This window comes from Poromitra crassiceps, assembly GCF_964638095.1.
Source record: "Poromitra crassiceps genome assembly, chromosome: 4".
NCBI lineage: Eukaryota > Metazoa > Chordata > Actinopteri > Beryciformes > Melamphaidae > Poromitra > Poromitra crassiceps.
This window is the reverse complement of record NC_139626.1, coordinates 3,069,125-3,093,051: the sequence shown is the minus strand read 5'-3', so window position 1 is coordinate 3,093,051 and position 23,927 is coordinate 3,069,125. Positions and strand designations below refer to the sequence as shown.

The window sequence follows — 23,927 nt, the reverse complement described above, 5'->3', positions numbered from 1 at the left end:
GGGGGACCCAGAGCCCCCACACATTAAAGAGGAACAGGAGGAAGCCTGGATGAGTCAGGAGGGAGAGCAGCTTCAAGGGCCAGAGGCCCAGTTCCCATCCACTCCTGTCCCTGTGAAGACTGAAGATGATGAAGAGAAACCTCAGTCCTTACAGCTTCATCAAAGCCAAAATGAGGAGAACAGAGAGGCGGAGCCTCTAGCTAGCAGCTCAACTGAACAGATGAAAACAGAAGCTGATGGAGAGGACTGTGGAGTATCAGAAGCATCCAGGAACTTAGATCCAGCCAGTGAGTTCCAAGCAACCAGTGCTGGCAAAACTTCAGATTCTACTGAACCTGAGACTGAAGACAGTGCTGATTATAAGGAGACTCAGACTGTGGAACCTCAGCCTGGTTTAGACTCACTTAAAAACAATGAAGTCCTGAGAAGTCATGAGAGATGTTGTCCTGGTGATAAATGCTTTAGTTGTTCAGACGGTGGCAAAACATTTGGTCAGAAACAACATTTGAAGAGAGACATGAAAGTGCACACTGGTGAGAAGAGATTTAGTTGCTCAGTTTGTGCTAAAGATTTTAGTCAGAAAAGAGACTTGAAGAAACACATGAGAGTCCACACAGGCAAGAAGCCATTTAGTTGCTCAGTTTGTTCTAAATGTTTTAGTCAGAAAGGAGACTTGAACAGACACATGATAGTCCACACACGTGATAAGCCATTTAGTTGCTCAGACTGTGGCAAAACATTTGGTCGTAAAGAACACTTGAAGAGACACATGAGAGTCCACACAGGTGAGAAGCAATTTAGTTGCTCAGTTTGTGCCAAATGTTTTAGTCGGAAAGGAAGCTTGAAGATACACATGAGAGTCCACACAGGTGAGAAGCAATTTAGTTGCTCAGTTTGTGCTAAAGGTTGTAGTCACAAAGGACACTTGAAGACACACATGAGAGTCCACACAGGCGAGAAGCCATTTAGTTGCTTAGTTTGTCCTAAAGGTTTTAGTCAGAAAGAAGACTTGAAGAAACACATGAGAGTCCACACAGGCGAGAAGCTATTTAGTTGCTCAGATTGTGGCAAAACATTTGGTCGTAAAGAAAGCTTGAAGACACACATTAGAGTCCACACAGGCGACAAGCCCTTTAGTTGCTCCATTTGTGCTAAAGGTTTTAGTCAGAAAAGAGACTTGAAGAGACACATGAGAGTCCACACAGGCGAGAAGCTATTTAGTTGCTCAGATTGTGGCAAAACATTTGGTCGTAAAGAAAGCTTGAAGACACACATTAGAGTCCACACAGGCGACAAGCCCTTTAGTTGCTCCATTTGTGCTAAAGGTTTTAGTCAGAAAAGAGACTTGAAGAGACACATGAGAGTCCACACAGGCGACAAGCCCTTTAGTTGCTCAGATTGTGGCAAAACATTTGGTCGTAAAGAAAACTTGAAGAAACACATGAGAGTCCACACAGGTGAGAAGCCATAGTTGCTCCATTTGTGCTAAAGGTTCTAGTCAGAAAAGAGACTTGAAGAGACACATGAGAGTCCACACAGGAGAGTAACCATTTAAGTTTGTAGTTTGTGGGAGAACTTTTAGTCGACTGTCACATCTCAGACAGCATACAATTAGTGGTGAGAGCAGGTGAAGCTGCAGAGCTTCTGGTTGAGCAGAACTTTTCAGCAGCAACAGAACATTAAACTGACATTCCCATGTCACTTTCATTTCACTCAGTTTCAGCTCACTTAAAGGATGCTTTGCCGATTATCGACCCACTTTTTATCATTATAATGTCGTTCGTATAAGCAGATGGGCAGTGTTTACCTTCACTATACGCATGTTTTCCACACGGAGAGTTCCCATTTCATCCTCTGGAATCCGTTCAGAATGCATCAAGAGCCTTAAAGGGACAGCTCACCCTGAAATCAAAAATACATATTTTTCCTCTCACCTGTAGTGCTATTTATCCATCTAGATTGTTTTGGGATAGTTGCCTGGGTTTTGGAAATATTGGCTGTAGAGATGTCTGCCTTCTCTCCAATACAATGGAACCGGATGGCATTTGGCTTGTGGTGCTCAAAGTGCCCAAAAAATACGCTTTCGACCAAACTACACTCACTAGCTGCTAGCTAGTTCCTACATGAAACTAGCAGCAGCTAGCTAGCAGGTGTAGTCTGGTCGAAAATAGTTCCTACTGTACATAAAACTGCTCACAAAAAGTCTGATTATCTTGAGTAACCGGGTCATGATTTCTGGAAAGAGACACTGCTGTGAGTTTTTCAATTGTATTTGTTTGGCACTTTGAGCACCACAAGCCGAGTGCCATCCAGTTCCATTGTATTGGAGAGAAGGCAGAAATCTCTACAGCTGATACCTCCAAAACACAGACTGCTAACACAAAACAATCTAAACGGACTATAGCACTATAGCACTATAGGTGAGAGGAAAAATATGTATTTGGGATTTTAGGGTGAGCTGTCCCTTTAACAAGCCTTAATGGCTTGCAGCTGGCAGGGGCAGTGTTTCTGCAAGCGGGGCAAATTGAGGAGATTTCTCTGTGGAAAACGTATAGCGAAGGTAAGCACTGCCCATCTGCATATATTAACAACATTATAATGATACACAGTGGGTCGATAATCGGCAACGCCAACCTTTAATATCAGGGTGGGCAACAATTCAACGTTATCATTTATTGTCTTTCAGTACAATCATATTGTGATATGTTTGTGTCAGTTATTATGATACAAAGTTCTATTCTAAATTGACAACATGTAAATAGTTTTTGTCTTTTGCAGTTCACAACATTTACACAACCTAATTTCCTCAAGAAGCCAAGACTTCTTATGTCATCCTCTCTCAATTTCCACAGTGTGGTCTCTGAGTCTTAGTTTAGATAGAACTCTTTTTTCTTTTGCGTTTTTTGATGTTTGAGGTATTTAGCCAATTTCATTTCATGGTTGAGCATTGAATAGCACTGAAGCTTGTTTTGCGCTACAATGTCATCCAGTTTGTTAAATATTCCTCTTTTAATACAGAGATAAATTGTTTAGTTTTGCCTTTGGATGATCTTTTAAGTTTGTCGTGATTTTCAGTTATTTTTGTGAACTGCAGTGCGACTTTTCCAAGTGAGTCTGTCCTGGGCTTCTCAGTGTTGATAATCAGTGCTTTGTATTTGAGGTAAAATGAGAGAAAACTGTCTTCTGGATGGATCATTACGCCAGAGTGCATAAAAAAATCTGACAATTAAACTTTGTCTGGCTTATTGAGAAATGCTTGACACCTCATTAAACACAACTTAGGGCCTTTTTATTTATTTATTTAATTGTTCATGTATTTATTTAAATGACTTCAGCATACATCAGGACACAACTCAACACTTTGTTCAATTATTTGTAACATTCATAATGGGTTTGTCTGTTACCACAATCTTCCACCAAAATACACAGCGGAGTACAAAAGTGAGCAGTGTGAACCAATTATGAACCGATTATCATGACACCCCTAAATGAAACGTTGCTCTAATGAATCAGTCCAGCTAACAGCATGTAGGGTGTGTTTGTGTAAAGGCAGGGCCGCCGCACCCTATACGCAGAGTACGCAGACTGCGTAGGGCATCATGTGACTGAGGGCACCAAAAAAAAATAAAAAAATTGGTGCCCTCAGTCAGGCCACTCACTGAACAGCAGGCCAGGCGCCGCCTACTGGTTTACTAGTGGTTTTATTACTTTATTCAGGGTTAAAGTGGGTGCATCTCATTGTAAAATTGGACTCGGCCCAAATTGGGCTTCAAACGGCCCAAATTGGGCTTCAAACGGCCCAAATCTGTCTTCAACCGGCCCAAATCTGGCTTCAAACGCCCCAAATCGGGCTTAAAACGGCACAAATCTGGCTTCAAACGGCCCAAATTGGGCTTCAAACGGCCCAAATCTGTCTTCAACCGGCCCAAATCTGGCTTCAACTGGCCCAAATCTGGCTTCAAACGACCCAAATCGGGCTTCAAACGGCCCAAATCTGGCTTCAAACAGCCCAAATCTGGCTTCAAACGGCCCAAATTGGGCTTCAAACAGCCCAAATTTTTCGCTGCCGCCCTTCGGACGCCGGCACGCACATCGGCACGCACGTCATGGGTGCACTTCTCCTGGTTCTGTGACTTGCAGGAGCTTGGTGGGTGGGTGGCATCGTTAAGGCTATGGGTGCACTTCTCCCTCCTCCTATGCCTCCCTTCTTTGTTCCAACCATGACCATGACCATGCTGTTCTTATGGTCACCAGTAGAGATCAGTGAAAGACAAAGTTACTCTTCATGCTCTGAGCACCATGGAACCAGTTCAAAAATTCACAACCTTGGAGGAAGATAATTTGACAACACTTTAATAACACTTTAGACAGGTTAGTGCCACATCAACATAGCTAGATAAGAAGGCATATGTGTATAAAAAAAACATAATAATTATTACAAGCTTGCCAGCCGTGAACCTCTCAAATAATGCAACAACTACAACACGACAGTCATGGATGCAGAAACATCAGTCACACCAATTATTGAGACGACAAAAGGGAGTCAAACGTTTTTACAAGTTATTGTTTACAGTCTTGGATAACATCATGACTTTTGACAAGATGAATACACTCTGGATAGAGAACAACAAAATATTTAGAATCTACCGGTAGTTTATACAGTAACTGCAATTGAAATGTAATGATAATTGTGCAGTTGAACAAAAAGTGTGTGGGCCTGTGTGCAAGGGTCAATGCTTATTATAAAACAAATAACTTTAGTAGCCGATTGTGCATATTATGTGATGGTTTGATGAGGCTGTATCAAGTCTGAGTAGTAGTTCGTGCTCGTTTTGAATAGCAAAATTATTATTGGTTTTGAGTTGTTGCGTTGAGGTTAGGCAATATATAAGATTAGTGTATGACAGCAGGTTATAATGGAGTTGTTTGTATTACTGAAGTTTAGGCATTGCAATTTAAATGAGCTTTTTTTGACGTTTAAGTAATTTTCAATTAAGTTGTTTCTTTTAAGTTGTATGATAGTTTTGAATGATTAGGACGTACACCCATAAACATAATCGTACATGGGAGCCATCAGACGGCTGAAAGGTAACTAGCACAGACATAGGGCCTATGCTCAGTTCAACAAGGACCTAAAAAATGCAGTTGCTTAGCAACTTCAGTCACTTAGATGGATCCAGATGTAGATACTAGATACTTGCCCCGCTGGCAAGCAATAAAGAAGCAAGGCATCTTTCTTGAATATTGAAGTTTACACATTCAGTTTTATGATTATGTATTGCAATATTTAGGCGCAATCTCCCGGACAGCTTGCAGTTGACCTAATGTGAGTATTTGAATGCAATTGCATGCCTTCTCTCAAACCATTTAGCAGTTGTTCAATATTTGCTCGCAAGAATGAACAGACTCCAATGACCGGTTATAAAATATCTCTTCACCAATTGTTCCTTAAAATGTGTGAAGTGAAGGCTACTGTCAACAGAATCTAATGGCTTGTCATCTGATCATCATCTTCTATTCTAATCTAAAAATAAAGTAAATGTTATTGTGTCCCCTTTCCTGCTTATGGTGTCCATATATCAGAGATGAACACAGTTAAATTCCTCTGGTGAAAATGCTATTTTTTATTGGCTAATTTATGAGTGTGCATTTCAGGAAACTAGGTTGGTAACATAACATCTGCATCAATGGTGCTGTCAGGCATAAGGCTTGTGGGGTCAATACTGAGTGTCGATGCATGAACAACCCCTACACACATTTAGAATGCTCACATTGGCAATACGGTACTCAGTCAGTATAACTTCATATGGTGAGTGGCAATACTTCCGATAGGACCACAAGTGAGCAAGAAAGAGACTCCAATTCCCATTCCAAATCCACACCGGGTTTTACTTCATACTTAGAGGAGGAAAACTATAGCCAAACTTAACAATAGTTTTCCAGGTCACCGAGAGAAATGTCACAAATGTAAATAACAAATTATCAGAGACATTTTGTTATTAGTCCTTTTTCTAGAAATCAAAAGAAAAAGCGAGCTGAAGAGGGGAGCAAGTTTAGAGAGAGTTGAACCCCAGTGGGGAGGAGAGGAGAGGAGGGGGGTTGAGTTGGTGTGGGGAGGATGAGGAGGAAAGTGCTCGCTCTCTCTCTCTCTCTCTCTCTCTCTCTCTCTCTCTCTCTCTCTCTCTCTCTCTCTCTCTCTCTCTCTCTCTCTCCTTTTTGTCTCTGTATTGTGCGTCATCGGCTCATCGCATTGAATTACATCCACATCTGGCGAAAACATCTGTATCCTCTGCACACTCAGCCACTAAGGTCATTAAGCAGATATGCAAAGCAATGAAAATGAATAACATGAAAGGCTAATAAGCCATCATTATATAAGAGCTTTGGCATGCCACTGACACGTAATACAAAACGCTTAGGAAAACATACAGTTTTGACATACAAGCAATTAAGCATCATCCCAATTTTTCTCCAAAAAAGGTTTTCGCCTATTTGGAAGAGGAATCCTTGAGATAAAAAGCTAGTTCTGTAAACCTGGCACAAGGCGTTGTGATTCTGAAGAGGCACTGCATGAGTTATGAAGGCCATGGATCACAGTAGAAGCCCTAGGCCTAGAGAGGAAGCTGCAGCCTTCACAGTGTGCCAAACTGTTCGAGCTCCAGCTCAGCAAGACAATTGTTTGGAGGAAAATAACCTCGTAATCTTTGCCAAGGCAGGGAAGTCCCACTCTCATTGTGATTCACAGTTGGTTTGACGCCAGTGGAGACAGTTGGCTTTTGATTTGTTACACTCGGGTTGGAAAATATATAACGAGCAATCAAACAAAAGCACACCAAGATAATGGCCTTGTGTTAATATTAAACAGCTACTGTATATCATCAACAAAACAATCGCACGAGGCTGCTTTTGAAAGCTTCCTCTAGAGAGGCCAATTCATATTAGCCAAAAAAAAAAAAAGCTAAGCTAGGCTACATCATTAATCGAAAAAGGGAGTACGGTACATGAAAATACGTAGTGGTGTTGTCTCATCGTTACGCAAAATTAGTAGTGGATCACAATCCATGAAATTAGACTATCACCAACAGGTCTTCTTACATCAATACTGGAGGACAATACGTGGGGTTGGCTGGGTTACTTTGAAAATGTATTCCATTACAGTTAGCCTACTTCATCAAAATGGTCACGCTTAACCAAACTCAGTAATGTATTCTGATTATTTACCTGAGGTACAAGGTACACATAGGAAAAGGTGAAAAATTAGTTCAGGAAGTTAATTTCAAGTTTGCATACAGACACACATTTTCTTCTGTGTCTTATTTTAAAATTTATAAATGGCCTTCTGCCCCCCCCCCCCCCTCCTTTTTTTTTTTTAGGTATTCCCAATAACAATCATCTAAATTTCCCACAAGGATCTGTAATCAGAATACATTATTGTTTTAGGTAACATAACATAATACAGTTATTATTATTTTCTTTGTATCAACACCGTTACTAAGCAACCCTGAAATACACTATACATATTGCACAACAAATCTTCAGAAATACTCTGGAAAATACTGACGAAGTCAAAGAATTAATGGCATCTTGGTTTTTCTTTTTTGGACAGCTGAACAACAGAGAACATCAGAGAACATCAGAGAACATCATTGTGGAAGTGCTTGAAAATACCATTCAAATAAACTCTTACTCAATTCTCCTCGGCCTTGACTTCCTCTGTGTTGGCCACCTCTATCTTCTCTTCGTTGACGCTGGCTTCCGTTTTGTCCGCCGCTTCTCCCGGCTCCGCTTCTCCCGGCTCCGCTTCTCCCGGCTCAGGGCTGGATTTCGGCTTGTCTTCCTCCTTTTTGGGTTCGGGAAGAAGGATGATTTTCCCAATGTTGTGGCGATCGTGCATGCGCCTCATTGCATCACCCACCTGGCAAAAGACAGAGGAGCAATTGTACAGATTAGACAGTTCCCCCCTTAAAAAGAGGGAATCCCTTATTTAACCCATTGATACCTGATGCAGCATTTGTGTGTGTATCCCTTTAAGACCGCGAACCGCGTTAACGCTGAAGTAAGTTCCGCAACCATTTTCTCCGCCGGCGGAGGCATAACAACGCATTTCTATAAATCATAGAAATGCGCTGTTTTCGTAAATCTCTCTCCCCTGTGTGCAAACACACAGACAGGATTCTCCCTAATCACACTCAACATGGAAGCATCCTCTCTGAGTGACTCCTGTCTACTCCTGAACCCAGTGAGTCACACACTCAAACCGTAATGTCTGATGCCACGGCAACATCACATCACCATCACCATCACCTAGCAACAGCAGCTGAGGACCGTCTCATCCGATGGGGTGACAGAGGTTGGCTCGCTCCGCTGGGAGCTTCCAGTGTCTGACGCACTGAAAGCATCAATGGACTTCCTGCATTTACTCACACAGTGGACGAGCTTCAACAGTGTTTCTCAGTCCAGTGTGTGATGGTTAAAGCCTTATGTCGGACGAGCTTCAACAAGTGTTTCTCAGTCCAGTGTGTGATGGTTAAAGCCTTATGTCGGACGAGCTTCAACAAGTGTTTCTCAGTCCAGTGTGTGATGGTTAAAGCCTTATGTCGGACGAGCTTCAACAAGTGTTTCTCAGTCCAGTGTGTGATGGTTAAAGCCTTATGTCGGACGAGCTTCAACAAGTGTTTCTCAGTCCAGTGTGTGATGGTTAAAGCCTTATGTCGGACGAGCTTCAACAAGTGTTTCTCAGTCCAGTGTGTGATGGTTAAAGCCTTATGTCGGACGAGCTTCAACAAGTGTTCCTCAGTCCAGTGTGTGATGGTTAAAGCCTTATGTCGATGAGCTTCAACAAGTGTTTCTCAGTCCTGTGTGTGATGGTTAAAGCCTTATGTCGGACGAGCTTCAACAAGTGTTTCTCAGTCCAGTGTGTGATGGTTAAAGCCTTATGTCGGACAAGCTTCAACAAGTGTTTCTCAGTCCAGTGTGTGATGGTTAAAGCCTTATGTCGGACGAGCTTCAACAAGTGTTTCTCAGTCCAGTGTGTGATGGTTAAAGCCTTATGTCGGACGAGCTTCAACAAGTGTTTCTCAGTCCAGTGTGTGATGGTTAAAGCCTTATGTCGGACGAGCTTCAACAAGTGTTTCTCAGTCCAGTGTGTGATGGTTAAAGCCTTATGTCGGACGAGCTTCAACAAGTGTTTCTCAGTCCAGTGTGTGATGGTTAAAGCCTTATGTCGGACGAGCTTCAACAAGTGTTTCTCAGTCCAGTGTGTGATGGTTAAAGCCTTATGTCGATGAGCTTCAACAAGTGTTTCTCAGTCCAGTGTGTGATGGTTAAAGCCTTATGTCGGACGAGCTTCAACAAGTGTTTCTCAGTCCAGTGTGTGATGGTTAAAGCCTTATGTCGGACGAGCTTCAACAAGTGTTTCTCAGTCCAGTGTGTGATGGTTAAAGCCTTATGTCGGACGAGCTTCAACAAGTGTTTCTCAGTCCAGTGTGTGATGGTTAAAGCCTTATGTCGGACGAGCTTCAACAAGTGTTTCTCAGTCCAGTGTGTGATGGTTAAAGCCTTATGTCGGACAAGCTTCAACAAGTGTTTCTCAGTCCAGTGTGTGATGGTTAAAGCCTTATGTCGGACGAGCTTCAACAAGTGTTTCTCAGTCCAGTGTGTGATGGTTAAAGCCTTATGTCGGACGAGCTTCAACAAGTGTTTCTCAGTCCAGTGTGTGATGGTTAAAGCCTTATGTCGATGAGCTTCAACAAGTGTTTCTCAGTCCAGTGTGTGATGGTTAAAGCCTTATGTCGGACGAGCTTCAACAAGTGTTTCTCAGTCCAGTGTGTGATGGTTAAAGCCTTATGTCGGACGAGCTTCAACAAGTGTTTCTCAGTCCAGTGTGTGATGGTTAAAGCCTTATGTCGATGAGCTTCAACAAGTGTTTCTCAGTCCAGTGTGTGATGGTTAAAGCCTTATGTCGGACGAGCTTCAACAAGTGTTTCTCAGTCCAGTGTGTGATGGTTAAAGCCTTATGTCGGACGAGCTTCAACAAGTGTTTCTCAGTCCAGTGTGTGATGGTTAAAGCCTTATGTCGGACGAGCTTCAACAAGTGTTTCTCAGTCCAGTGTGTGATGGTTAAAGCCTTATGTCGGACGAGCTTCAACAAGTGTTTCTCAGTCCAGTGTGTGGTGGTTAAAGCCTTATGTCGGACGAGCTTCAACAAGTGTTTCTCAGTCCAGTGTGTGGTGGTTAAAGCCTTATGTCAATGAGCTTCAACAGTGTTTCTCAGTCCAGTGTGTGATGGTTAAAGCCTTATGTCGGATGAGCTTCAACAGTGTTTCTCAGTCCAGTGTGTGATGGTTAAAGCCTTATGTCGGACGAGCTTCAACAAGTGTTTCTCAGTCCAGTGTGTGATGGTTAAAGTCTTATGTCGGATGAGCTTCAACAAGTGTTTCTCAGTCCAGTGTGTGATGGTTAAAGCCTTATGTCGATGAGCTTCAACAAGTGTTTCTCAGTCCAGTGTGTGATGGTTAAAGCCTTATGTCGATGAGCTTCAACAGTGTTTCTCAGTCCAGTGTGTGATGGTTAAAGCCTTATGTCGATGAGCTTCAACAAGTGTTTCTCAGTCCAGTGTGTGATGGTTAAAGCCTTATGTCGGACGAGCTTCAACAAGTGTTTTTTCAGTCCAGTGTGTGATGGTTAAAGCATTATGTCGGACGAGCTTCAACAAGTGTTTCTCAGTCCAGTGTGTGATGGTTAAAGTCTTATGTCGGACGAGCTTCAACAAGTGTTTCTCAGTCCAGTGTGTGATGGTTAAAGCCTTATGTCGGACGAGCTTCAACAAGTGTTTCTCAGTCCAGTGTGTGATGGTTAAAGCCTTATGTCGGACGAGCTTCAACAAGTGTTTCTCAGTCCAGTGTGTGATGGTTAAAGCCTTATGTCAATGAGCTTCAACAGTGTTTCTCAGTCCAGTGTGTGATGGTTAAAGCCTTATGTCAATGAGCTTCAACAGTGTTTCTCAGTCCAGTGTGTGGTGGTTAAAGCCTTATGTCGGACGAGCTTCAACAAGTGTTTCTCAGTCCAGTGTGTGATGGTTAAAGCCTTATGTCAATGAGCTTCAACAAGTGTTTCTCAGTCCAGTGTGTGATGGTTAAAGCCTTATGTCAATGAGCTTCAACAAGTGTTTCTCAGTCCAGTGTGTGATGGTTAAAGCCTTATGTCGATGAGCTTCAACAGTGTTTCTCAGTCCAGTGTGTGATGGTTAAAGCCTTATGTCGGACGAGCTTCAACAAGTGTTTCTCAGTCCAGTGTGTGATGGTTAAAGCCTTATGTCGGACGAGCTTCAACAAGTGTTTCTCAGTCCTGTGTGTGATGGTTAAAGCCTTATGTCAATGAGCTTCAACAAGTGTTTCTCAGTCCAGTGTGTGATGGTTAAAGCCTTATGTCGGACGAGCTTCAACAAGTGTTTCTCAGTCCAGTGTGTGATGGTTAAAGCCTTATGTCGGACGAGCTTCAACAAGTGTTTCTCAGTCCAGTGTGTGATGGTTAAAGCCTTATGTCGGACGAGCTTCAACAAGTGTTTCTCAGTCCAGTGTGTGATGGTTAAAGCCTTATGTCGGACGAGCTTCAACAAGTGTTTCTCAGTCCAGTGTGTGATGGTTAAAGCCTTATGTCGGACGAGCTTCAACAAGTGTTTCTCAGTCCAGTGTGTGATGGTTAAAGCCTTATGTCGGACGAGCTTCAACAAGTGTTTCTCAGTCCAGTGTGTGATGGTTAAAGCCTTATGTCGGATGAGCTTCAACAAGTGTTTCTCAGTCTAGTGTGTGATGGTTAAAGTCTTATGTCAATGAGCTTCAACAAGTGTTTCTCAGTCCAGTGTGTGATGGTTAAAGCCTTATGTCGGACGAGCTTCAACAAGTGTTTCTCAGTCCAGTGTGTGATGGTTAAAGCCTTATGTCGGATGAGCTTCAACAGTGTTTCTCAGTCCAGTGTGTGATGGTTAAAGCCTTATGTCGGGCTAAAGCTGCAACAACTTGGGGCTGGCCTACCCACTGGAAGGGGGCGGGGGGGGTGCTTCGTTTGATAGAAACAGTAGAGAGACAAGATATAAAAAACACTTGAAAACAGTTAAAAAATAAATGCCGCATTTGACAATTTCAACATTATGAAATTCATACTGCAGAATACTCGAGATTCTCTTGCATAGATATACATAACGACTTCTAAAACCGGCATGCTTAAAAGGCCTACTCATCTGACATGTGACAGATAAATGCTACGTTGAGGCTTGTTATACTGACCTCCTCAAAGTGGTAGGTGGAGTCAATGCGGGGCTTGATCTTCCCCTGGCCGTAGAGCTCCATCAGCGTGGCCATGGTCCGGACGATGAGCTGCTCGTCGCTCATGTGCCCCAGGTGGAAGCCACACACCGCCTTGTTGGCCTGCATTAGCTTCAGCGTGGTGATGGACAGCTGGTTGTACCAGGTCTTCGCCATGGCCAGCAGGTTCTTCTTCTGGCCCGTCACGCAATTGGCTGCACCTGGAATGAGAGTTAGAATAGAATAGAATAGAATAGAATAGAAATATTTCATTATTGTTATTATTATCAGATTCATATTGATGATAGAGCTAAATCCTAAGGGAGGAATGAATGAATATTATTTTGGCAGCCGTTTTCATTTTGAGTCAGATTCCTTTAGCAGGTAGGAGAGTGTGAGTGTGAGGTAGTACGTCAAGTCTCACACCAGATGTGTGGTGTGTGTGTGTGTGTGTGTGTGTGTGTGTGTGTGTGTGTGTGTGTGTGTGTGTGTGTGTGTGTGTGTGTGTGTGTGTGTGTGTGTGTGGTGGGTGTTGGCTATCCTGCGAGTCCTCTTGAATGGAAAACTGATTTGTATGCCAAAATGTCAAACTGTTACCATCCAGAATGAGATCATTCGGAACTCAGGTAAACCTCAAGTTAAATTAACAATATTTCTCAATATAATATTTCTCTCAACTCAAAGAATGTCTGTCTACATGCCTTACCAAACACTATAAGTGTGCCCATAGGTTTGAACAAATTGTAGCCTTTTTGGGTGTCGGAGCACCAAGTGGTCCAGGACTATATCCACTCCTGGGGGGAGGGGGGGAGGGAGAGAGGGTGAGAGAGAGAGAGAGAGAGAGAGAGAGAGAGAGAGAGAGGAGAGAGAGAGAGAGAGCGAGCGAGAGAGAGAGAGAATGGGGTGGAGATAAGAATGAGGGTGAGAAACAGTTCTTTGTGTCAACTTGAAAATAAAGTGTAAAATAAAAAACAAACTGTACCAGTGCAATGAAATGAAAGAAAAAACAACTTGGCCTGTCTGTTTATGGTATTAAACCAACAGTTTAGCAAATTGTATTAAACTGATGTTTCATATTTTTGCCTAAACACGTTAAAATATGTAGTACATGAGTTGCTGATCTCACCCTTAGGGCTTATTTTGCGGATTTCCTCCACATAGTCCTTGGTGCGGTAGTCGATGGCGTGAGTGACTCCGCCCTGGACAATGGTCTCGTGTTGGAGGCTGATGCCGTGCCAAAAACGGTCACATCCGGCACAGTCTGACACAGCTGAGTGGCAAGGGAGGGAGAGAGACAACCACGTTAGTGGGGAGAGAGGGAGGGAGAGAGACAACCACGTTAGTGAGGAGAGAGGGAGGGAGAGAGACAAGCACGTTAGTGAGGAGAGAGGGAGGGAGGGAGAGAGACAACCGCGTTAGTGAGGAGAGAGGGAGGGAGAGAGACAACCACGTTAGTGAGGAGAGAGGGAGGGAGAGAGACAAGCACGTTAGTGAGGAGAGAGGGAGGGAGAGAGACAACCACGTTAGTGAGGAGAGAGGGAGGAGAGAGACAAGCACGTTAGTGAGGAGAGAGGGAGGGAGAGAGACAACCACGTTAGTGAGGAGAGAGGGAGGGAGAGAGACAAGCACGTTAGTGAGGAGAGAGGGAGGGAGAGAGAGAGACAACCGCGTTAGTGAGGAGAGAGGGAGGGAGAGAGACAACCACGTTAGTGAGGAGAGAGGGAGGGAGAGAGACAACCACGTTAGTGAGGAGAGAGGGAGGGAGGGAGAGAGACAACCACGTTAGTGAGGAGAGAGGGAGGGAGAGAGACAAGCACGTTAGTGAGGAGAGAGGGAGGGAGAGAGACAAGCACGTTAGTGAGGAGAGAGGGAGGGAGAGAGACAACCACGTTAGTGAGGAGAGAGGGAGGGAGGGAGAGAGACAACCACGTTAGTGAGGAGAGAGGGAGGGAGGGGGAGAGACAACCACGTTAGTGAGGAGAGAGGGAGGGAGGGAGAGAGACAACCACGTTAGTGAGGAGAGAGGGAGGGAGAGAGACAACCACGTTAGTGAGGAGAGGGAGGGAGAGAGACAACCACGTTAGTGGGGAGAGAGGGAGGGAGGGAGAGAGACAACCACGTTAGTGAGGAGAGGGAGGGAGAGAGACAACCACGTTAGTGGGGAGAGAGGGAGGGAGGGAGAGAGACAACCACGTTAGTGAGGAGAGGGAGGGAGAGAGACAAGCACGTTAGTGAGGAGAGAGGGAGGGAGAGAGACAAGCACGTTAGTGAGGAGAGAGGGAGGGAGAGAGACAACCACGTTAGTGAGGAGAGAGGGAGGGAGGGGGAGAGACAACCACGTTAGTGAGGAGAGAGGGAGGGAGGGAGAGAGACAACCACGTTAGTGAGGAGAGAGGGAGGGAGAGAGACAACCGCGTTAGTGAGACGAGAGGGAGGGAGAGAGACAACCACGTTAGTGAGGAGAGAGGGAGGGAGGGGGAGAGACAACCACGTTAGTGAGGAGAGAGGGAGGGAGGGAGAGAGACAACCACGTTAGTGAGGAGAGAGGGAGGGAGAGAGACAACCACGTTAGTGAGGAGAGAGGGAGGGAGAGAGACAACCACGTTAGTGAGGAGAGAGGGAGGGAGGGGAGGGAGAGACACAACCACGTTAGTGAGGAGAGAGGGAGGGAGAGAGACAACCACGTTAGTGAGGAGAGAGGGAGGGAGAGAGACAACCACGTTAGTGAGGAGAGAGGGAGGGAGAGAGACAACCACGTTAGTGAGGAGAGAGGGAGGGAGAGAGACAACCACGTTAGTGAGGAGAGAGGGAGGGAGAGAGACAACCACGTTAGTGAGGAGAGAGGGAGGGAGAGAGACAACCACGTTAGTGAGGAGAGAGGGAGGGAGAGAGACAACCGCGTTAGTGAGGAGAGAGGGAGGGAGAGAGACAACCACGTTAGTGAGGAGAGAGGGAGGGAGAGAGACAACCACGTTAGTGAGGAGAGAGGGAGGGAGAGAGACAACCACGTTAGTGAGGAGAGAGGGAGGGAGAGAGACAAGCACGTTAGTGAGGAGAGAGGGAGGGAGAGAGACAACCACGTTAGTGAGGAGAGAGGGAGGGAGAGAGACAACCGCGTTAGTGAGGAGAGAGGGAGGGAGAGAGACAACCACGTTAGTGAGGAGAGAGGGAGGGAGAGAGACAACCGCGTTAGTGAGGAGAGAGGGAGGGAGAGAGACAACCACGTTAGTGAGGAGAGAGGGAGGGAGAGAGACAACCACGTTAGTGAGGAGAGAGGGAGGGAGAGAGACAACCACGTTAGTGAGGAGAGAGGGAGGGAGAGAGACAACCACGTTAGTGAGGAGAGAGGGAGGGAGAGAGACAACCGCGTTAGTGAGGAGAGAGGGAGGGAGAGAGACAACCACGTTAGTGAGGAGAGAGGGAGGGAGAGAGACAACCACGTTAGTGAGGAGAGAGGGAGGGAGAGAGACAACCACGTTAGTGAGGAGAGAGGGAGGGAGAGAGACAACCACGTTAGTGAGGAGAGAGGGAGGGAGAGAGACAACCACGTTAGTGAGGAGAGAGGGAGGGAGAGAGACAACCACGTTAGTGAGGAGAGAGGGAGGGAGGGGGAGAGACAACCGCGTTAGTGAGGAGAGAGGGAGGGAGAGAGACAACCACGTTAGTGAGGAGAGAGGGAGGGAGAGAGACAAGCACGTTAGTGAGGAGAGAGGGAGGGAGAGAGACAAGCACGTTAGTGAGGAGAGAGGGAGGGAGAGAGACAACCACGTTAGTGAGGAGAGAGGGAGGGAGGGAGAGAGACAACCACGTTAGTGAGGAGAGAGGGAGGGAGGGAGAGAGACAACCACGTTAGTGAGGAGAGAGGGAGGGAGGGAGAGAGACAACCACGTTAGTGGGGAGAGAGGGAGGGAGGGAGAGAGACAAGCACGTTAGTGAGGAGAGGGAGGGAGAGAGACAACCACGTTAGTGGGGAGAGAGGGAGGGAGACAAGCACGTTAGTGAGGAGAGAGGGAGGGAGAGAGACAAGCACGTTAGTGAGGAGAGAGGGAGGGAGAGAGACAAGCACGTTAGTGAGGAGAGAGGGAGGGAGAGAGACAACCACGTTAGTGAGGAGAGAGGGAGGGAGAGAGACAACCACGTTAGTGAGGAGAGAGGGAGGGAGAGAGACAACCACGTTAGTGAGGAGAGAGGGAGGGAGAGAGACAACCACGTTAGTGAGGAGAGAGGGAGGGAGAGAGACAACCACGTTAGTGAGGAGAGAGGGAGGGAGAGAGACAACCACGTTAGTGAGGAGAGAGGGAGGGAGAGAGACAACCGCGTTAGTGAGGAGAGAGGGAGGGAGAGAGACAACCGCGTTAGTGAGGAGAGAGGGAGGGAGAGAGACAACCGCGTTAGTGAGGAGAGAGGGAGGGAGAGAGACAACCACGTTAGTGAGGAGAGAGGGAGGGAGAGAGACAACCACGTTAGTGAGGAGAGAGGGAGGGAGAGAGACAACCGCGTTAGTGAGGAGAGAGGGAGGGAGAGAGACAACCACGTTAGTGAGGAGAGAGGGAGGGAGAGAGACAACCACGTTAGTGAGGAGAGAGGGAGGGAGAGAGACAACCACGTTAGTGAGGAGAGAGGGAGGGAGAGAGACAACCACGTTAGTGAGGAGAGAGGGAGGGAGAGAGACAACCACGTTAGTGAGGAGAGAGGGAGGGAGAGAGACAACCACGTTAGTGAGGAGAGAGGGAGGGAGGGAGAGAGACAACCACGTTAGTGAGGAGAGAGGGAGGGAGAGAGACAACCACGTTAGTGAGGAGAGAGGGAGGGAGAGAGACGAACATGTTAGTGAGGAGAGAGGGAGGGAGAGAGAGAGACAACCACGTTAGTGAGGAGAGAGGGAGGGAGAGAGACAACCACGTTAGTGAGGAGAGAGGGAGGGAGAGAGACAACCATGTTAGTGAGGAGAGAGGGAGGGAGAGAGACGACCATGTTAGTGAGGAGAGAGGGAGGGAGAGAGAGAGACAACCACGTTAGTGAGGAGAGAGGGAGGGAGAGAGACAACCACGTTAGTGAGGAGAGAGGGAGGGAGAGAGAGAGACGACCATGTTAGTGAGGAGAGAGGGAGGGAGAGAGACAAGCACGTTAGTGAGGAGAGAGGGAGGGAGACAAGCACGTTAGTGAGGAGAGAGGGAGGGAGAGAAGGCACAGAAGTGAAGGAAGGGAGGCGAATGGCATCTATCCATGAAGGCCCCGCCCATTTCCGTCCTCGAGGTTTGCCGCCATGTAGAATTTGGTCCAAAATGACTTTTTCGCTAATCCTCCTACAAATTTGGTCCAATATTCACCAAACCATGACACACACAGCATGTCTGGACTGTTCTGCACAAAACCTCTGTCACATTTTCTTTTATGTCCACACCATCTTCAACTTGGTTTGGTGGGTGGAGCCTAATTCACAAAAGAGTCCCACTATAAACCATCATATCTGTGTTATTTCACCTTTGATTGAAAAATGCTTCGGCCAGATTAAAGACAACATATGACGTCATGTTGTTGACTGATGTTTTTTCTCTAAATGTGCACGTTAGTTATTTTCCTTGTTAGGTGTAGCAGTGCCTGGTGGAGATCTGCATTCTACCGGGTGCACTTGCAACTTGGACACAGCATTATTTATTGTGTAAGAACTCTACATACAATTCAGACAACCTAGATTTTTTTATGCCTTGCTCTGGACAGATAGTGAAACTTTCTTAGTTGCTCTCCGCTGTACGAGTCGGGACAGGGGGCTTATACAGTAGCACTGACTCATCACTGACTGACTGCACTGTCAACAGTTCACTGGTGCTGGAAAACATGCACACAGACAAAAACAAAACTAGAACGACCGCAACGCGGACTTATGCCTCCGCCATTAGTTAATTCTTGAGTCCAAATCGCCATTTGAGGCAAATTGGAAGAAATTCCGTCAAGGCGCTCTTGTGATGTTGCGTTACAGAGCTTGGAAATTGGGTGTGTGAGAGGTCACAGTGACCTTGACCTTTGACCACCAAAATGTAATCAGTTCATCCTTGAGTCGAAGTCGATGTTTGAGACAAGTTAGATTAAATTGCGTCAAGGCATTCCTGAGATATCGCGTTAACAAGCTTGAAAATGGCGTTTGAGAGCTCACCTTGACCTTTGACCTTTGACCACCAAACTCTAATCAGATCATCCTTGAGTCTAAGGCGATGTTTGAGGCAAATTTGATGAAATTCCGTCAAGGCATTCGTGAGATATCGCATTAACAAGCAGGAAAATGGCGTTTGAGAGGTCACAGTGACCTTGACCTTTGACCACCAAAATGTAATCAGATCATCCTTGGGCCTAAGTGAATGTTTAAGGCGAATCTGATGAAATTTTGTCAAGTTGTTCCTCAGATATTGCGTTAACAAGCTCGAAAATGGCGTTCGAGAGGTCACAGTGACCTTGACCTTTGACCTTGGACCACCAAAATCTAATCAGATCATCCTTGGGCCTAAGTGAATGTTTAAGGCGAATCTGATGAAATTTCGTCAAGTTGTTCCTCAGATATCGCGTTAACAAGCTTGAAAATGGCGTTCGAGAGGTCACAGTGACCTTGACCTTTGACCTTGGACCACCAAAATCTAATCAGATCATCCTTGGGCCTAAGTGAATGTTTAAGGCGAATCTGATGAAATTTCGTCAAGTTGTTCCTCAGATATCGCGTTAACAAGCTTGAAAATGGCGTTCGAGAGGTCACAGTGACCTTGACCTTTGACCTTGGACCACCAAAATCTAATCAGATCATCCTTGGGCCTAAGTGAATGTTTAAGGCGAATCTGATGAAATTTCGTCAAGTTGTTCCTCAGATATCGCGTTAACAAGCTTGAAAATGGCGTTCGAGAGGTCACAGTGACCTTGACCTTTGACCTTGGACCACCAAAATCTAATCAGATCATCCTTGGGCCTAAGTGAATGTTTAAGGCGAATCTGATGAAATTCCGTCAAGGCGTTCCTCAGATATGGCGTTAACAAACATCCGTACGGACGTACGTACGGACGGCCGGCCGTACGGACGGACAACCCGGATCCATAATGCCTTCGGCCTGGCTTCGCCGGCGGAGGCATAAAAACAAAGGGCACAGAGGAAAGAGGTCTAATCCGACCGTGAGTGCTGCAGCGCTTCCTGTTAACACGGCTTCAAGATCACTAGGCCACGCCCCCTTCCTGCTGCGCACACACACACACACACACACACACACACACACACACACACACACACACACACCCGTGACAATAGACAGATCACACATACACACACACACACTCACAAAGAAATATTTACACATAAAGACATGCACACACACCATATTAAAACACTATATCAATACACAAGGTCACACACATTTTGCATATGACTGCTCCTGTAGTAGTAGTAGTAATAATAATAATAATAATAATAATAATAGTTTTCATGCTTTCCATTCTTCTATGGGTTGAGAAAATTGTGCAACCCTTGGTCTTATAAATAAGGATCAAATGCATGGTGGTCAAAAGCAACAAGTCTGTCTTTCTCAGCTCCTGGAAAGTTGACATTTTGGAGATTTTGGAGGGTTTCACAGCAACATGTAAAATGGACCAGTAGTGTAGCAGCATCTTAAACAGGGATGAAACAAGCCCATCAAAAATGCGTATTTGCCTAAATGCTTGTGTGTATTTCTTTCAAGAAAGCTGGTTGAATGAAGGACAGAAATGGCTGTTTCCATCGGGGTATCATGAGGATGAATCAGCAATAGACTGTGGAAGTTTGATCTCTTCACATCTGCTCTGGGTCTCAACATCACATACTTCTTATAGCAAACGGCTTCAGCCAAGGGCTGGGCGATATGACTTAAAACCAATATCACTATCAAGACTACGATGAATGAATGAATGATTATTTATTTCAAACGCTTTTAACATTGCCTAGTGGAGATAAAAATGCATGATAAAGCACACTTGAGAGAAAATATACAAGTAGGTAGAGAAGAACCTATGGACCATCATAATGCAATGCAATATCAAGAGGAAACATATTTTGGAAGGACAAAGTAGCCTAGGTACACTTCTCTGCTACTCTAAAAAGGTGGTAATATTAAATAACAATAAATACCACAGCAATAGAAAAAGTGTATAACCAACAAATCAAGGATATAATATCTATATTATTAGAGACAGGGATATACTGTAGCTGAACAATATAGCCACAAGCTGAGGAAATGACAACATACGATCACAGAAGAAATCATTCGAGAAAAGTTTCACATCTAGACATGGGCATTGATGATGTCATAGACATTGTGACATCATCAGTGATGTCATAAGTCACTGATGATGTCAGACCCACTGGTGATGTCCTAGATATTGTGACATCATCACTCAGTGATGTCCATAAATCCTTCCCTGCTGAAGTGTTTTAATTGGACGACTCTTGCTCACAGCCCAGCCAATAAAGCCTGAACCTGCGGCAAAAACAGAACACTCGACCAAGCCCAAGACTCAGATGCCCATGGACTCGGTGGCTTGTTTTAAGGAGTTCATGAATGCATGCATTGGGGAATTATTAATTGATTGATTGGTTCAGTGGTGTAGTCTACCTTTTTTCAGAGGGTATACTGACTCTGACCCGAGGGGGGGGGGGGGGGGGGTGTGTTAACCGGAAGTGGGCGTGGTTTCGGCCGGAAGTGGGCGGAGATTCGGCCCATTTTTTGTTGTTGTTGTTCCTCCCCAAATTTACAGCTATCAGCTATCAGCTTCATCTTGCTTCTTCGCTATTCTCTCGCCTGAAGATTTGTTTACTGACGTGGAGAAAGCCCCACGTGATAGCCACCCGTCAATCTCTCTCTCTCTCTCTCTCTCTCTCTCTCTCTCTCTCTCTCTCTCTCTCTCTCTCTCTCTCTCTCTCTGCTCAATGCTGTAACACCATTTTATTTTTAAATTCAGTTGACTTTGCCATTTCCCACGGATATTGTCGCGTTTTTCCTTCATGGCTTGACAGAAAAAGTCTGCCTTCACGCGCCTCGTCGGCTTGAAAATAGAACTCACGCCTAAAAACAATAAAATCGACACAGCTCAGGCGAGGCGTGGGTACACGCAAGGTTCACGTTGAGGCGCCCTGTGTACACGGCCCTCATTGACTGCGCTTTGTAACACATAGAGCGCACAGGGTGAATTTTATGAATGGAAAGTGAAAACGATACGTATCATAGCGCATTTCCCAGTGCGCATACGCAAATCTGAGTCATTTCGCAGTGTATACGCCGTATACCTGCGTATCACGTAGACTACTCCACTGGGTTGGTTGGTTGGTTGATTGATTAATTAATTAAGCCCTACTCTTTGAGTGGTCTGGAAAAGCCCCACTGTTTCAGCCACAGACAGGCCCAAGGAAAGCACGCTCAGCACTCCCCCCTCACTCTCTCTCTCTCTCTCTCACAGGGCTTGGCTTTCTGCTGCTGCTCCTGGTGTTACTGCGGTCTGGTGTCTTGTGGCCTTGCTGCTCCCTTCCAAAAATGAGGTGCTGGAATGCACCACTCCCCCCTATAGGATTCTTGTTCTTGGGAGCGTGGAGAGGAGAAAGAAGAGGAAGAGGAGGAGGAGGAGGAGGGAAATTCCAGACTGACACTGAGGGACAGGGAGGAGGTGGATTTCCACATAGGGAAACGCGCATGCTGGAAAGATGGCTGATTCAAAGGTCAGGTCTGTGGATCAAGCAGACTGGCTCTTGTCATGACGGCGTTATCGCTCTCCAGTGAGGAGGCCTGTCAATATGTCATCTCATTTCACTATTCAGTCACAAACTGGCCAGCAGGTTGGTTAAGGAGGCATTTGAGTCCTCTAAGATGCGTTGCTTTGATTCTTAGCACTGACAGTGTCAATCCACCCACATCTGAAAACATCAGAATGAAAACTAGCTACCATAAGCAAAATATTAGATGAGATAAATATAAACTAAGAAAAATTAACTAAACAGTTTCTGAGTCTTTCTTAAAGATATAGAAGCTACTGAAATGCATAACTATTTGTCTGATGGTAATACTATGGCCATGTCAAATTGTAACACTGTCTGGAGATGATATCTCTTGACATCTCAAATTTTTAGTTTTTGTTTATTTTATTTTATTTTATTTCTTTCAGTCACGTGTCTTAACTCTTTATTAACATTCGTTCAGCACAGTTTTGTGACATGAGCTAATGGATGTTGTTTGCAATAATGCTCCTGTGGTTTTATCGTCTATATGGCTTCGTTATAGCTGCAGGCAACAAGAAGGCTCCAAATGGCCCAATCTATGGTTCATTGGATTTTAAAGTGCACTTCTCACCACTAACATCAGGTTGAGCTAGTCTGACTCATCTCTCCTCACCCTGCCTGTCACAGTGCCACTCTGCACTCTAGTCGAATACTGTCCAATAGCCTAAAGCAGAAATGCCATAAAAACAATCAATAAAAGCTCACAAACCATAGCAGATATTGACAGGCGGACCTGGGGAATTTTATTGGGTCAGACAACATTTCTCAATTTTTCAATATTATTTAGTTTATGACAAGAGGTAACACCCAACTTTAAAATACAGCCTGGAATTATGGGACTTATTGATAAGACTTGTGAGGCAGAACAGCCAGTGGTGTGTGTGATGTCAGTGGTTCAATGGAGGCGTAGTATGCATGCAGCAGATCCAACCAGTTTTCACTTAGCCCAACTCTAACAAGAGGCAGAAGCTATTGGGTGAATTGTAATGTTTTGTTGGAATGATAGCTTCCAGTGAAAGCATCATACTCTTGGGCCCTCCCTGGCACATGATTGGACACCTCTGATTCTGGGCTTAGGGGGGATCCCCCTGGTCTGATAGAGCATATATGGCTTACTCACTTTTCTCTCCTTCACATCCTCCCCGACGGCTTCCACCACCCCGGAGCCCTCCATGCCCATGGTGACAGGCGGGGAGGGCAGCAGCTCGTACAGCCCCTGCCTGGCCAGCAGCTCGGCGAAGTTGAGCCCGCACGCCTTGAGGCGCACCAGGAGCTCCCCGCCCTGCAGCTTGCTCTGTTGGGTCTTCACCTGCAGCTTCACCTTGTCGTAGCCCCCATACCCCGTGAGGACCAGAGCCCGGCAGCCAGGGAGAGACTCTTCCACATCGTCTGCTTTCTTCTCCTGTGCTAGCTCGGTTTGCTGTTGTTGATTTTGTTGTGGTTGATCAGCTGCTGCCTCTTCGCCAGACATGATGGACACTTCCGATGTGCGCTTCCTCGGCTTAAAATTCACTAGTTCTGCCTGTTTAGGGCGTTCCTGGAAAAATCACTCTATCAGGAGGAAAATAAAAGAAAATCGGAGTACACTGATGTCTATAGTTTATATTGATTTATAGTTATAAAGTAGATTAAACTTACGGGACGCAATCGTATATCTATGCAAAATCAGGTTATTTCTGCGTGGTTTCCCAGTGTACAGTCTGTCTGCTCAAAAAGTGGCCAGTGTCAAGTCAGCCAAATTCATAATGGATGTTCCGGTTTAAATTTTCAAAATAAAACGCCCTTGGATGACTGTGTTGAAACATTTTTGAGTAATCCCTAGTCCGTCGTCTTGCTTGCCACACTATCTC

At 45.4% G+C, this 23,927-nt stretch overlaps 1 pseudogene across 1 annotated transcript; it reads right to left on the bottom strand.

Annotated features, from left to right (window-relative positions):
* Positions 1-7,687: 7,687 nt before the first annotated feature.
* LOC310774986 (synaptic vesicle membrane protein VAT-1 homolog) lies at positions 7,688-23,694 on the bottom strand (annotated as a pseudogene). The gene is made up of 5 exons: positions 23,198-23,694; positions 13,429-13,584; positions 13,009-13,096; positions 12,285-12,523; positions 7,688-7,915 (listed from the first exon to the last, which is right to left on the bottom strand). The product of its transcript is annotated as a synaptic vesicle membrane protein VAT-1 homolog (transcript).
* Positions 23,695-23,927: the final 233 nt, after the last annotated feature.